Genomic DNA, 17,162 nt, shown 5'->3' with positions numbered 1-17,162 from the left:
AATGCGCCTAGTTTGACGTAAGGTTGGACATCATAACGTCATCAAAGACTCAGTTCTTTGAAAACTCCATGAGTTCTTGGATAAATCAATATTCAAGCAAGGGGAAGTCCCTGTCTGCGGAAGGCGGGTTTTTCCAAGAAATCGTTATGGATTTTCGGAACTAGTGGAAGTAGCCACGCCGTATTTGGACTGCATAGGCTAAGTCTAAATATGGTTATGATTTCTATGCCTATATTAGGGTAGGGTAATTTATACCTATATATGGGCATAATTCGGGAAAATTACACTAGGGTCCCAAATTCATATACAACAAAACTAACAGTTAAATGTTGGAAAATTTAAAATTAGTTGAAAAAAACAGCCTTTTGTGTCAACGTTTTCACCTGTAACTTTTTGTAACTATGACAGCCCTTTGAAAGCAATATACAGTTACATTTGCTGGACCTTCTTGGTTGTGGGGATGTATAGGACTTGTAGGTTCACCTAGAACCAGACGAAACCAGAGTCAAAAACTGAGTAGCAATTTGCAAAGGCTTTTTATTATGTACCGGGTCTATAGCAATAATTGTGTGAAAATGTATACATGGAAAAATCGATATGAACGACTCCTATGTATTTTTGAAATGGGTACAAATTATAGAGTTTAAAAACAGTACATATTTGCACATTTTCAAAATTGGGAATACTCATACTAGCATGAGAATTATTGGTCATTTTTCGAAATGACTTCTTTTTTACACAATGTCTTTCATTTGGAAGGCAGAAATGCATCAACACTCAATAGGTAATAACAGTTACTTTACAAATCTGAATTACCCTTAGTCTTCCGATAAAAATGGTACCTCACTTGTGTGGGTAGGCATAGTGTCCACGACCAGAAATGGCTCAAAACCCAACATAAACACACCACATTTTCACAATGAAAATTTACCCTTTTTTTGCGTTTACCTGTTGTTTTTGAACCCTAGCTCTGCCGGCACCTAGGGAAATCTAGCAAACCCATATATTTTTTAAAACTAGACACCCAGGGGAATCCAGGATGGGGTGATTTGACTACCTGCCACCAGGTTCTGTTACCCAGAATCCCTTGATAACCTAACAAATTGTCTAAAAGCCACATTTTCCCCACATTTCTGTGGTGGAAAGTTATGGAATCTGCGTGGATCCACACATTTTTTCACACCCTGCATTCCCCAAAGTCTTACAAGAAAAACGGCACCTCACTTGTGTGGGTCGGCCTAGTGCCCGCGAAAGGAAACGGTGCAAAACACAACGTGGTCACACCTCAATCTCGCAGTGAAAAATGACCCTTTTTTGGCAAAGTGCCTAGCTGTAGTTTTTGTACCCAAGCTCTGCCAGCACCTAGGGGAACCTAGCAAACCTATACAGGTTTGAAAAGTAGACACTCAGGGAAATCCAGGATGGGGTGACTTGACTGCCTCCCAGCAGGTTCTGTTACCCAGAATCCCTTGAAAACCTAAACAATTGTAAAAAAATCACATTTTCCCTACATTTCTGTGGTGGAAAGTACTGGAATCTGCGTGGATCCACAAATTTCTACCCACCCCGCATTTCCCAAAGTCTTTCAAGAAAAATGGTCCCTCACTTGTGTGGGTCGGCCTAATGCCTGCGACAGGGAACGGGGCAAAACGCAACATGGTCCCACCTCAATTTCGCAGTGAAAAATAACCCTTTTTTGGCAAAGTGCTTAGCTGTAGTTTTTGAACCCTAGTGATGGAGCAAGGTTGCACACGTAAAGTGACTTGCTTCTATTCATCTCTCTAGAAAATAATATTAATGTACTAACTAACATGTTTTGTCATATTAATATTGCAATACACAACATTTAGGTATCTCGGGGAAGCTCGACAATGTGCTTTTACTAACTATAATCTGCTTGCATTAAAATGGCTGCTTTCTACTGCGCATGCGTCTGTCACACTCACGTGACATGCTTGGTGGAAAAACTTTTGCTTCTGCGCACTAGATCTAAGATGACTGTTCTGTGTCCTAACGTATGAGAAGCTTGAATCGCTGCTTGGCTAAATTGTTTGTTTTGCCTAACTTCTAATGCAATAGTTAAAATAAAATAATGGGAATAGAGTAGAAAAAAGTGGTATACAGTGCATTCATTTTATTCTGTGTTTCTAAAACTGTTTCTTTTCTATTCTTGTATGTATCATATTTGTGCCTAAATGTACCTCTGAACTCCATCTTGGAGAACCTGCTCCTGTGCGAAAGAAACCCCAAGCCACTGAAGCCAATGGCCTTGAATCGGTGGCATAAAAATGACATGGACTAAAGAAACTATGAAAAGTGACCTCCTCACCCTGCCAGAGGAAGCTGACTTGAATAAAAAGTTAAATGTCTTATTTTGACATTCACTACCAGGCGGAATAAAAAGTACATGGGAAGATAAAGTAATGGGAGGGAAACATTTAAATACATGATTGACAAGCTACCTCATATCAATATGGTGTGATGATTTCTCCTCGTCCTTTGTCCAATAAAATTGTGGGATTCACACATTTGCAACATTTGGGGGTGGTACACTGACCTGAAAAATAGTATAACTAGGGTAGGCTTAGTTAGTTAGATTGTCCGACTTGTCCGAATAGCTGACCTGTCACTGACCCAACGCACTCAATAGGTGAACAAGGGCAGAGTTGCTGGCGGAGCACTCTGTCAGAAGATTTGATAACCCAATCGGGGTTCTGGGAAGGAGTTGAATGACCCAATCGGGGTTCGGCTGTTAGCTGCAGAGAGGGGTGTGACACAGGCATTGCACTTTAGCTGTGGGTGCCGGTCTTAGCCTGTGGTGGTCTTGTCCTGATCCAATTTGGTCCGTAACCTGTCCTGATTCTGATTCTGAACTGCACCTGTTCTTTCCTGCTGGCACCTGCACTTTGAGATTCTTATCCTTTATCTCAGCCCATGGGAAGGGTTGGTCATCACACCATTCTAAGTAACTATAAAGTGTGGGTTTGTCACTGTACTGTTTTCCCTTTTCTCTACCCACCACTTGTCTAAATGCTTAATGATATTTTCTTTTCAAATGTTGTTCTAATCTACATCATTCTAAATAGAACAAGAAATTATTGATTTGATGGTTTTCAAACTTTTAAAGATATATTTAGATAAAAGAACTCAAACTTTTCTCGAGTTTGTGGTTCTTTATGAAATACTAAATGTAATTATACTACCTATTTTCTTGCTAACTCCCTTGATCCTTTAGGACTATAGTTATCGGTGGATTGGGTTGGTAAGACAAACGGTATAGATCCCGAATGGTAAACCTTAAAAATTGATTGAGTGTAAGTTTACCTGTTTTTAATATATGCTTAGTTTTATGGGCCCAGGTGAGTATGTTGAGCAGGTGAGCTTGCGCTCTATCAGTTAATTTGGTAGCAGCGGTATGGTTAGGGTTTAGTTAAGATAGGTAGCTAGTTGTAGTTAGTTGGTTACATTAAATGGCATTGTGTATTTTAAAATTATTTAGATTTTTATGTATTAACCAAAACTGTTCGTACCTGTTTTATGTTTTGTCCGGAAACCCCGGGGGCAGAATAAACAGGTGGTAAATGGAAGCCACTCTGTAGTGAGGTCACTTGTCTGAGGAAGTAAGTGCATGGTTAGGTAAAACCGGTAGCACTGTTTCAGGGATTTTCTGTATAAATGTGTGATTAGTTGATAGCAAAGAGTTCGTTAGTAAAACTCTGGTGTGATATCACCTAGAAAGTCTCACACTGAAGGAGTAACAGGTTCTTCTGAGCTTGAATGACAGCAAAGGGGTTCACTGGTGAAACTTTGGCCTTACATTACCTAGAAAAGGGTAAGCCCTAGGGAATAACAGGTTCTCTGAAGCTTGCGTGAAAGGTAGACGAAAGGGATCTACTTTAAGTGTATGAAGAGTAAAAGGAAGGGAGTTACTCGTAGTGAAACAAATCATTCTTTTCTTTGAATTAGTTACTTAGGCACAGTGGCGAATGTTTTTACGTTGTTAAATAACAAGAATGAACATTTAAAATAATTAGAAGTAAGTTCTTGTATTACCTTGCAAAGGAGGCAGTCAGTTGCGGAGTTGCACTGACGTCACTCAAAGCCGCACTGGTATTGGTTGAGACAGCGGGTGTGTAGCTGACATAATATTGTAAAGGAGGGGTGAGTACAGGAGCGTGAGAACTTGTCTCACAAGAAAAGCAGCGCAATCATTGGCTGGATTTATTTGAATTCTAATTGTTGATTGGTCATTGAAAATAAGAAACGCATTGATATTGGAGGTTTTCCGTAAACAGCTGAGTGTCATCACAAAGTAAAGCGGCATAAAAATGATATGTGGCATTTAGACCCAGCAATAATAGGAAATAGACCCAATAGGAGGTACTTAGGTTTTGCGCAAGAACAATACATAAGAGGGAGACCTTATATCATTTACGGAGATAAAAGAAAAATGTAATTTTTTAAGAAAGTTAAAAATTTCTTTAAAAAAGATAAGCCGATAAAAACCAGAGAAGGGATTATTATTCCAGCATCGAATACGCCCGCATCATATATGATGATTGAAAGGGGCTATCACACTTGTATATGGTTAGAAAACTGGAGAGAATATAATAAAGATGATGGAATTTTAGCATTTCAAGAAAATGGCACATTTAATGGTTGAGTTTTGTTCAATTTAAGGGCACACATGAATGAATTAGATCCTAGACCTAGATTACGCAATATGAAGCACTAGAGGAATAGGAAACAGAGGCTTTCGAGCGAGATAGATCTAGAAGTGATAAAAATTGGAGTAAATTTTATCCTAGATTTCCTAAAGAGACAAGAGATAAAAAGATGAAACAATGGAGGCAGTCCATGCTAGTGGAAGGATTTTATCCTGTCCGAGCTTTAGAGGAACAAACAGGGAGTAAAAGTACAGAGAAAACTAAAAATCTAATGACAAGTGCTGACCCAGAAGATGATTTCTTGGTGGATTTTCTAATGAAAAATCTGCCACCTTATAATGAAGAGCAAAATAAAGTTAATCCTAGTGTTCCGTTCTTAAAGCCACCTTTGGTTCCATAAGTAATACATGAGGCATCATTAGAGAAAGTGTTGCAGGAAAAGGAACGAGAAGCAATAAATAAACAAAGAAAGGAACAAAGAAATGAGTTAATTCAGAAAATTACACAGTTAAATGTAAGTCTTGGATCTTTAACGATTCCAGGAACTATAGGTCCTGTTGTTTCTTTATATGGAGATAAACAAACCAGTCCTAGACCTCCTGTTTTAACTACACCTGTAGTGCAGCCAAGAAAAGAAACACTAATAGTGGATGATTAAGCAACTGAATGTGAGTCAGAAATTTCTTTGATGGATTTACCTATAAGATAACCAGTAAGTAGCTCAGCTAGGAAAACTACACCTGTAAATTCCAGTGAGGTACAAATGGAAACTTCCTCAGGTACAAGAAGTGCTACAGTAGTTACCCCAGAAGAAATTGAAAGATGGTCTCGTGAAATAGAAAAACCAAAATCACAGCCAAAGACATTGGATATTTTTAAATTAAGAGTTGAATTGGAAGAACTGCTTGCTGGAAATGTGGGGTTAGACCGGTTAAATGTATTAAATGAAGATGAATAGCAGTTTTTATGTCCAAGTATCACCCGAAATACAAAAGCATTTCATGAAAAGTTAACGGGTTTGGCAATTGAAATGGGAATTGATATTGGTAAATTGAAAGTGTTACAGAAACCATATCGAGCTGAATTTTCTGACAAAGATTTAGAAAATATGAATGTGTCGGGTCGTAAATTACAAATCAAAGAGTCACTATCACTGTTGCAAAAATGGGGTGATTTAGACAGATGGAAAACTAGATGGATAAAGAAAAAGGAAGAAGTTCAAGGGAAAAGTACTGCATCAGAATACATGTTGAAAGAAACAGAAAAAGTGGAAAGGTTGTGTCCAATGAGAGAAGTGCCAGGTGGAGGTTATGTACATGTCCCATGATCCCGACAGGATATTTTATCATTTACAAATGATTTCCCAAAACTCAGGGAGAAACCTGTAGAATGGTGTAGGCAGGATGAAAGGTTCATAAAGGTCTCAAAAGTGTTGTTAAAAGATCTAGATGGGTTGTTTGATATCGTTGTTCCTGTTGATTTATGGACAGAATGCAAAATTGCAGTGGACTGGCCAAGTGATGAGTATTCTAGAGATCCAAAGACAGGAGCACCATCAGATGAAGTGATGAAAAAATATAATCAGGTAATATTGTACTTAAAAGGAAAGGTACCTTCAAAGGAGACTGACTGGACTAGAATAGACAGAACTACACAGAATAAAGCTGAATCTGTGCATGCATATTATGAACGCCTTTTACAAGTTTTTAAACAGTACAGTGGATTAGAAAACATTGACACTAAAGACATGACGCATTTTATCTATCGGTTTGTGTCTGGGCTAAAACCAGAAATTTTGCAATGGATTAAAGATCTCAAGATCTGCTGGCAGGCCAAACCTTTTGATGAAATACTCAAATATGCAAAATATTGTGAAGATGAATTGGACAATAAGCGAAAGAATTTAGAGGAAAAAGTAATGTGGGCACAAGTAAAATTAGCAGAACAACAAGAATTTCAATTGAAAAATATTCAGACCCAAGGAGATGGAAATGGTAGTAAACCTAAGGGAAAATATAACCGAGATGAAGCTAAAAAGAAATTTCCTTGTCATGGGTGCGGCAAGTTGGGGCATTGGAAAAATGAGTGTAAGGCTGTATTAAATAATAATGTACAAAATAATAATTTGAATTCACAGACGCAGAATGAGGTATCGTAAAAGCAGCAACAACAGGTACTACAAAACCAGTTACCATTGGCTCCTATGCCAAACTCTGGGAATCAGCACACATACAGTGTGGATACCACAAATTGGGAAGGAAGTGGTAAAAGGGACACAGTGACACCCCAATTCCTTTTGAGTGACTCATACTTTGATGAGGACAGTTTCTGACGGTGCCTGAGGGGGAGGACAAGGAGTGCGTACTTGGCGCATCCTTGCAGGTAGATCAGTCAGGTCCATATATCGAGGGAAAGGTTGAAGGAAATGATGTTACCTTTCTGTTAGATACTGGCACTACCGGTTCTACTGTGAGAACAGCAGAAGCTTCAAACCTACCACTCTCGGGAGAAGCGATCCAAGTAGTAGGAGATTCTAATAAACAAATTAGTACCCCAGTTACAGAACCAATGGAAGTCAAAATAGGCAATTTTAAAGAAATGCACAAATTTCTTGTATGTGACTCCAGTCCAGTAAACCTGTTAGGTTGGGATTTGTTGTGCAAAATGAATTGCACTATCTTTTGCACACCAAATGGTGTAGAAATTCAAACCCTAGATGAAGATGAAATTTATAAAATGATGTTAGCAAAAAAAGAAACTGAAAAACAAAAGTTTACTTTGAAGACTTACCAAAAGAATTACAACATACCGTAGATCCTAAAGTGTGGGATTTCAAGGGAAAAGATGTGGGCTTAATGGCGGATGTTGACCCAGTAAAAGTGACAGTAAAAGAAGGTGCAGTTTACCCAAATATTCAACAGTACAAAATGAGCCCAGAAATAAAAGCAGGAGTTGCACTAGAAATAAAACGTCTAGTTGAAGCAGGAATTTTGTAGGAAACCCTGCTGTGATTCTGTATCAAATACCGTGGGCAGCAGGTTGGTTTACTGTAATAGATATTTGCCATGCATGTTTCTCCGTACAATTACATCCAGATAGCAAGTGTCTTTTCTCATTCAAATTCGACAACCATATCTACGTTTGGAATCGCGTCCCTCAGGGATACACAGAAAGTCCATTGATTTTTGATCAGATTTTTTAAAAGTTCCTTGAATCTCTGATATTGGCTGGATAATCAGTCCTGGTGCAATATATAGATGACCTGTTGGTGGCATTTAAGAATCGAAATGACTGTGTTACTGATACTATTGCTTTACTGAATCATTTAGTAAGAGGGGGACATAAAGTATCACCTGAGAAACTGCAATATTGTACAACATCATTGAAATATCTGGGGCACCAGATAGAGAGAGGTGTCAGAAGGGTTACTTCCGAAAGAATCAGAATAATTCAAAACATGAGTCTACCTCAAACGCAGAAAGAAATCAGAATGTTTCTGCGAGCTGTAGGTAACTGCAGGCAATGGATTGTGGGATTTGCAGTACTAGCAAAACCATTGATACAAATGACAAAAAAAGAGCAAAGGCCCAGTAGAATGGGATGATGAAAGCATGTCATCTTTCCTAAAATTATGAGATTGTCTGTGTACAGCTCCAGCATTAGGGATACCTGACTGACTATTCAAAAGATTTTGCATTGTTTTGTGATACACGAGACAATTGTGCACTTTCAGTTCTGACTCAGACCCATGGTCTGATGAGACATCCTGTTGCATATTTTTCATCTACACTGGATCCAGTGACAGCAGCCTTGCCAGGATGTCTGAAAGCAGTAGCAGCAACTTGCATGAGTTTTGAGCAAAGCGAGTCTATTATTATGGGACATCCAGTAACTGTATATGTCCCACATGCAGTTGTGATTTTATTGACCAGGACTAAAACTCAGTACCTAACACCTAGTCGGCTGACTAAGTTTGAAAGAATCATTGTAGGTGCAGAGATTGTGACTATTGCTAGGTGTAATATTCTGAACCCAGCAACATTGTTACCTGATTCGCACTTTGCAGTGTCGCGTTCTAATCTAGGACCCCGATCAATACTGTGACCTTATGCCCCTATACGGCCATAATCCATTCATACCCCTATATTGGCATAAACGATCAAATGCAATATTCAGAAACTCGTCTCTGGCCTCACACGATCAGAGCTTCATTTCAGAATCTCTTCCTCTGCAGCTTCCTCTGCAGCTCATTAGAGCAAATGACACAGCAGAAGCCACTATCTAAGATTCCTAGATTACACTCCGAGTTCTTCAACAAGATAAAACTCAGCAACCTGGGAAAGCCCCGCTTGCTATGTTTTGATTAGTAATAGAACTCTAATGAGCACTGAGAGACGATCACTTTCTAGTGACATCTTTATTGACGTCTTATGTCCAAAAACGTACGTCAAACAAGGCACCTTTCAGGTATAAATATTACCAACGTTGCCTTAAGCAAACGCTACTGCCTCAATGACATCGATGATAGCGATGGTGTGGTGAACATAGGAGCAGAACAGCTCCACCCTGCAAAGCCCAGCAGATGCAAGCTGCCCATGGACGCTGCCCCTCCTCCTCCTCCACGCGCTGAGAGAGACGCTGTCTTTTCTCCTGCCGAGAAAATCCAGCTCCGGCGTTTCCAGCCTACTCTTGCGAGTGACTGGGATATCGAGTCCTGGAAGGAGATACAAGACCTCCAACATTCTATTCCAGAGGTATGGTGTTGACTAAACCCTTAGAGAGAATTCCTAAAGCAAACCTTGGCAAAACCAACTTAACTAAAACTGCTACTTACTTACTCCCTCCCAAGTATTAGGCCTAGGTCAGGTACACTGGGGTAGGCGCAGTTAGAAGCACCAGTTGAGTACGTTAGCTGAATGTATATATGAATGTATATATTTTATTCATTTTAACCATTGTATGGCTAAGAAACCATATCAATGCTTTTACAGTATTATTTCGCAATCCTCATTTTACTGTACGCACTTTTTATAATAACTAGTCTTGCAATTGTGGCAATTCATTTCTCCTGCACGAGAAGAAAGACTGTTCAATAAATAATACCTTTTTATTGAAAACGCCCGTCTCTCTATTCTCTGCACTTTGGTGAAAGTAATCTGCACAAAACTGACTGAGTAAAATAAATGTCTATTGTTTCACACGACTCTAGAGATTGACTCTTATTCTAAGGAGCAAAGTTGTCATGTTTATGCGGTTGTTGGAAAACTGAATCCCTTCTTGTCTGTACCAGGGAAGCTGATCACTTCCTATTCAGTCAAGAAAGTTTCCAGTGACCTCTGAGCTAGTTGGTAACAAACCCAATTAAGTTTAGCATAGTCAGTGGAGACCTGGAAGATCAGCACTTCTACGTCCATACTACTGTTTATGTTATTCCAATGCGCAGGGCTTATTGGGAAAATAGGAACTACACTACATGGCGCCCAACGTTTGGTAAGGCGATAAAACTAACGCAAGACGTTAGAGTAACTCAGTCGTGCATTTTTCACACAGACCCCTTTCTCCCGTAAATACTCCAATAGACATCTGGAGAGGGTGAAAGGTTAAAACCCGCCCGACCTTAGTATGAAGAGATTCCTATGTAAAGCTCTGGTTTATTCAACGTTGAAGGATACAGTGTTCCAAAATATTGTGCACCTAATCTTTATCTCCTTGGAGACCTGCTCTGCAAAACCTGCATTTATAAAATGTCAGTAGAAAACAACGGAACTGATGCTGCAGTAAATGCGACTCAGCAGGGTCCCGACGGGACTACTGAACAGGGTGCAATAATCATCCCGGCACATTTAGGAAAATCTATAACGTTAAAACTTATAGAAAATGGACTGACCACACAAGGTGGCACAGTCGTCTTCGTGATAGAGGCACACGAATATCGGCAGACAGAGGTATTCTATTCATGGATAAAATTTCCAGAGGCAAACGCCGCAACACACGAGTTCCACTATTATATAATAGGGGATCCACCAGAAGAGTACGCTCCTTTCGAGGAGATTGAAATTCCATTAAAATTCCAAGAGCACCTGTAGGTTTAAGGGCACCCTAAAACACAATTATCATATTACCAGGCTCGGTCCACTAGGTAGACCAGGAGCAACGTGGCCGGTTCTAGCCAGCTACACACCACATCCGGACATTGCAAAAATGTCTAGAGAAGAACTTTTAGCACAGCTAAAAACATTAATCAAAATACATAGGCAATTAGTCCAATATGTAATGCGGACTGCTACAGTCCAAACAGCTGTTAATATACCACAGCTGACCCCTCATCAGGGGAACACCAATAAAATTACACCACAGAATATACAATCATGTCTTGGTAAAACACCCATAAAACGGGCACAAATTCCTTTTTGGTTAGCGCAGAAAATTACTCAAATAGAGGCAGTATTTCAGAATACTACCCCTATTGAGAAACACAGGATTCTGACCATCTGCCTTCCAATGGGGGTCGCACCACACGTGGAGGACTGTGACACTTGGGGTACAGCCTTTGCTTCCATTTACACAAAAACACATGGTGTTCCGTCAATGGCGGTAATACCAGATGTGCTAAAACAGATTCAGAATGAATACAGTCCAGAACCTGCTTTAACTCTTGGTATGAAATTACTAAAAGACTTTAAACAGGTCTCGGCTATATTACTAGCCAATATAAAAGGAGAAGCAGCATCTGTGGCGATCCGCCAGAAGTTGAAGGAAACAGATATAACAGATCAACCAATTGAGCTTGCCAGAATCATAGAAAAATGCTATGAAGAACTAGGTAGAGACAGCTTGGGTGGAAAACTAGTAAAGCCCCAACTGCTCAAAAATCCTGAAAAATTATTTATTAAAAATAATTCAAACACTCCTAAAAAGAAATGGGATGGAAATAAACAATCCACTCCCAAGGAAAAAGTTTTCCAGTCCAGAGGTAGGTTTCCTCGACGGAGGGAAAGAACTCCGAGTCGAGAACACCAGTCTCCCCAGAGGGAGCCCTCTGAGAAAAGATATAACCTTAGAAATAGGGATAACTTGAAGAAGCCTGATAGATATCAAAGTATTGATACACGTCCCTCTCGATTTTTTTCGCAGAAATCGGAAAGAAGAGGTCGGTCAGACCCAGGAGAGCACACCAAGTCCAAAGACAAGGAACCTGCTCAAAATAAAAAATCTCAATTTCCAAGAAAGAAGGTAGCCAGTATTAGAGTAATCGAACATGCCGAGAATCCTGAGGACACAGTTGAAAAACGGGGAGTGGGCACAGACAATGTTAGACAGTGCAGCAGAAATCACCATAGCTCGCAAGATCCTGATGAGTCATCTGGAGACAGTGGACACTAATGAATGCATTCAAGTAGAAACTGCCGACACCAGAGTTAGCGAGCCCCATAAGATATACAAAATAACACTGCGTATAGAGGGTGATAAGACTAGGAAAATAATGGGTCTATTTTGGGATAAACTCTCAAAAGGCTATGACATTCTGTTAGCTGAAAAAGATTGGCCCCCAGAGTTTGTCAGGGAGTGCCCTCGTGGCGAAGAAATGATTATGCCTGCCTTCTCGAATCACATTCTGATTCACAAAAAATATACTTATGCAAGGAAATGGGCAGTAGCCCAGGCACCAGCATTATATAAAAATCATGTCGGATGGGATGAGGACTCTCCTCCTCACAAAATCCAGTTAAAAAGTCAACCAACTGCACAAAGGCAGTATCCCATTAAGCAAGAAGCTAAAAAACAAGTCAGGGATATTTTAGATCAACTTGAATACCAGGGGGTGAATGAAACATGCACCTCTCAAATGAACAATCCTTTGTTTCCTGTCTCCAAGCCAGACAATTCATATCATCTACTTTTGGATTACAGACACCTTAATGCATGTTGCAAAACATTTGCAGTACAAAATTCGCATAGTGCTGCACTAATGAATAACATAGTTAGGAAAAAATATAAAACAACATTAGACATATCTAATGGTTTCTTTTGTCAAAATATTGCACCAGAAAGCAGATACTTGACCGCTTTCTCAGTAATGGGGGCTCAGAAAAATTTCTGTAGGCTCCCACAGGGATTCAAGAACAGCCCAGGACTATTCTCAGCCAGAGTAACAGAGTTACCACAAATATATGATGATGAGGCATTATCTTACGTAGATGATATCTATCTCACAGACGACGACTTGGAGACTCACTTGAAAAGAGTGAACACCATTATACTTGGGTTCGCAGCAGAGGGTTACAAATTCAACTTTGAAAAGTCTCGAATTGCCCATCTGACAGTATTATTTGTAGGATACGAATTATCAAGTGAAGGAAAAAGCCTAGCGGACAACTTCTTAGAGAAGTGCGCTGTACTCCAAGCACCAAAAACGCGGAAGAACTTACAATCGATTCTAGGTTTCCTGAATTTCGGAAGAACTTACATTCTAAATTATGCGGAGAGGGTTAAACCTCTATATGAACTAATTAAACCTGATTTTGAACCAATCACTTGGACTCAAAAACACACAGAAATTTTGAGATCACTGCAAACAGACATGTTAGCAAAAACAAAATTAGATACACATGACAACACACCCAATCTTGTAATCCGAGTCATCCAAGGAAGATGCGGATTCACGTACCTAACCTCTAATGAGGGAGAAAAAGTACCAATTTCAATTAAATCTCACTTGTACACACAAGCAGAAAAAACATTCAGTCCAACAGAAAATACTGTGAAAGCAGTAGAAACTGCATTAGCAAATGAACGAGAACTAGCACATGGCAAATGGATTAATGTCCTCACAGCGGAATCCACCTTCGAGGCGCTATTCAGCCCAGTAAACCTGCCTACAGTGTCACTGGATCCGAAAAGGATACAGTGTGTAAATTCTCTTGGAGCGGAAGATGTGAAATATTATTTCGCCCCGCAATTCGAAAAACTGAATGATTTGACTTATGAAGAAGAATATCCTCTGCCAATCGAACTTCTGCCTCTCCCACAGTGTGCCTGTATAATCTATACAGATAGATTTGTACAGCATTTCAACGTAGAGAGCAAATCCTACGATGCAGCCTGCACGATTGTTAAAGGTCGCTGGCTGTGCTGTAAATTAAGACTGAAAATAACAAAAACTGAATCAGTTAGAAACTGTCCGGCTCAACGAGCTGAAATCAGATCTTTAAAGAAGGCGCTTGAAAATGCAGAATGTGAATTCCCGACACTAATCGTGTGCGATTCGCATTTTTGCATCAACTCTTACAATAATAAGTTACAGAGCTGGATTAAAAATGATTACAAAGATGACACAGGTGCCACAATCAAGCATAAAATGCTTTGGAAACAAGTAGTTCTTTTACAGAAAGAACTACAAAAGACTCACGTGATACACACTCTGAGTCATCAACGTGAAGGCGTTCACGTTGCAGGGAATTCATTGGCTAATACAGCCACAGCTGAAGCAACTAAACCGGCTTCCGTAGCCACAAAAAAGCGTTCAGAAAAATACATAGACGGGGAAACTATGCTGGCAGTAAAAACGTCTGTAAAAGGCGACTGTGCAGCACTACCGGTGAACTATCCACTCAATTATGCATACGTAATTGATGCAAACTCCGTTCCTTTTGCTCGAATCCCTGGAGTGAGGGATAGAGTAATTCCAAACATGAACAGGAGAAGTTTCCTATTACAGGAAGCACATATGGGGTTGGGTCTGAGACACCAAACAATCAGGGACTCTCTGAGAGAATTGCAATCAGAGTACTGGTGGCCGGAAATGAGTGAAGAAATTCATGATTTTGCTAAAAATTGTGAAGACTGCAACAGAGATCGCAGTGGAGAACCGGCCAGTGTAGTGTCAGGAACCCTAATAGAAAGCATAAGGCGATCTATCCGCGCAATCAAACAAGAGAAACGCGTCACATTGTATATCATTAAGACTAAATCCACTTAAAAAATGTGGCCACAGCGCTCGGCTGACGCCAGAACGATTATAAAAGATCTGCGAGTCTTTATCGGCACATACGCAATTTCCATGTTCCATTCTGACCAGGGTCCTGCTTTCAGCTCTCGAGCTTATAAGGAGGCCATGGCCAGCATGGGCGTTGGCTTGCGGTATTCTTGTCCGTCACACCCCGAAGGGAACAGTGTGGTAGAAAAAAAAAACTGGGACATAAAGCAATCTATAACAGCGAAGGTATTAGGTTCAGGTGCTGGGTGGGTCAAACATTTAATAAGTGTCCAGTTAAGTTTTAACAATTTGCCAAGAAATTCTCTAAAAGGTTTCAGCCCATACGAACTATTGTTCGGAACTGGAATGCGAATTCAGGACTTAGATAGTCAGGTATCAGTGGTAGAAGATAAGAAAACAGACTTTGACATCAAAGATCGTTTGGCTGTTTTACAGGACTTGAATGAAACAAGAAAATCCTTAAGCAACATAAAGTTAAAGCAACAGCCAGCTACCACTGACGAGGCACCACCAGACCCAGCAAGGCCTGTCTGGATTCCAAAGATTGGGGATCTAGTCAGAGAAAAAATAGCGGTGAAGAAGGAATTTGGGCCTTCTTACAGAAAAGCAGTACCTGTCTTAGCAATCAAAGGAACAAGATCAGTAGTACTACCGCCCCTTGCTGGTAAAAAGGAGAACAGAGTTGTATCAATCGACCTGGTAAAACCACAAGCATGTGGCCTATAATCAACAGTAGGCCCAGTGGACTCCCAAGAAACAACAGAATACCCAAACTTGCAACAATTTAAGAGGTTCAAACTGAAAGACTAATCACATTCGATCAACAACGACCGCAACACCACCACCCTGCTCGACAACCTCGCCAACCTCGGTCTCAAGCAGCTGGTGTCCACCCCCACCCACCTCGCCGGACACACACTCGACGCCGTCTTCTCATCCAGCAAAGACATCGCCTTCAGCCACGCCACCGGACTCCACTGGACGGACCACAGCTGCGTCCACTTCACCTTCAAAAGAAAGACGATCCACCACCACCAGCAACAGGTTGCTCGAAGAAGCTGGAACAAGATCACAGCCGACCAGCTCGCCGCTTCCCTGAGCCAGCACACTCCCGCCAGCTCAGCGAACCCCAGCCAGGCCGCCGACAACCTCACGAAGTGGATCAGCAACTGCGCCGACGAACTCGCCCCACTAAGGAGCCCGCCCAGCAGACCCGGCAGCAAGAAGGCCCCATGGTTCACCGACGAACTCAAGAGCTCCAAGAAGAACTGCCGAGCCCTCGAGAAAGCCTGGAGAAGGGAACCAACACCGGACAACATGACCACCCTCAAGCTTGCCACCCGGAAGCACCACCAACTGATCCGCGCCACCAAGAAAACTGCATTCAAGGACCGGCTGGACAACAACGCACACAACGGCAAGGAACTCTTCAACATCGTAAAAGAGCTCTCCAACCCCAACGCCGGAAACAACGACATCACCCCGTCGCAAGACCTCTGCAACTCCCTCGCCTCCTACTTCCACAACAAGATCGCGGACAAACACAACAGCTTCAGCACTCAACCGACGCACGCCACGACCGAACCACCGCCCCCCACCACCACCCTCCGCGCCTGGACTCCGATCAGCACCGAAGACACCGTCCGCATGATGAACTCCATCCACTCCGGATCTCCAACCGACCCCTGCCCTCACCACGTCTTTAACAAGGCCGACGCTGTCATCGCACCCCACCTGTGGGACATCATCAACACCTCCTTCGACACCGCCACCTTCCCGGAGAGCTGGAAGCACGCCGAACTCAGCACCCTACTCAAGAAACCTACAGCGGACCCCACCGAACTCAAGAATTACCGCCCCATCTTGCTCCTCCCGTTTCCAGCCAAAGTCATCGAGAAGACCGTCAACAAACAGCTGGCTGCCTTCCTCGAGACAAATGGATCCCTCGACCGCTCACAGTCTGGCTTCCGAGCCAACCACAGCACCGAGACCGCCCTCATCGCTGCCACAGATGACATCCGAGCCCTGATGGACAACGGAGAAACAGCGGCCCTTATCCTCCTAGACCTCTCCGCGGCATTCGACACTGTCTGTCACCGCACCCTAGTGCAGCGCCTCAACAACGTCAGAATCCAGGAGAAGGCACTGGAATGGATCATCTCCTTCCTCGACGGAAGAACACAGAGTCCGTCTACCACCGTACAAGTCAGAAGCCACCGAAGTCATCTGCGGCGTCCCTCAAGGATCCTCGCTGAGCCCCACCCTCTTCAACGTCTACATGAGCCCCCTCGCGGCCATCGCACGCCAACACAACCTCAACATCATCTCCTACACTGACGACACCCAGCTGAATCTCTCCCTGACCAACAACCCCGCCGCCGCCCAAGCCGACCTTCACGAAGGGATGAAAAACGTAGCCGAGTGGATGACGACCAGCCGCCTGAAACTGAACTCAGACAAGACGGAAGTCCTCATTCTGGGCTCCTCGCCCTCCGCCT

The sequence above is a fragment of the Lissotriton vulgaris genome, chromosome 6 (assembly GCF_964263255.1).
Source record: "Lissotriton vulgaris chromosome 6, aLisVul1.2, whole genome shotgun sequence".
Taxonomy (NCBI): domain Eukaryota; kingdom Metazoa; phylum Chordata; class Amphibia; order Caudata; family Salamandridae; genus Lissotriton; species Lissotriton vulgaris.
Note: the sequence above shows the minus strand (reverse complement) of the source record.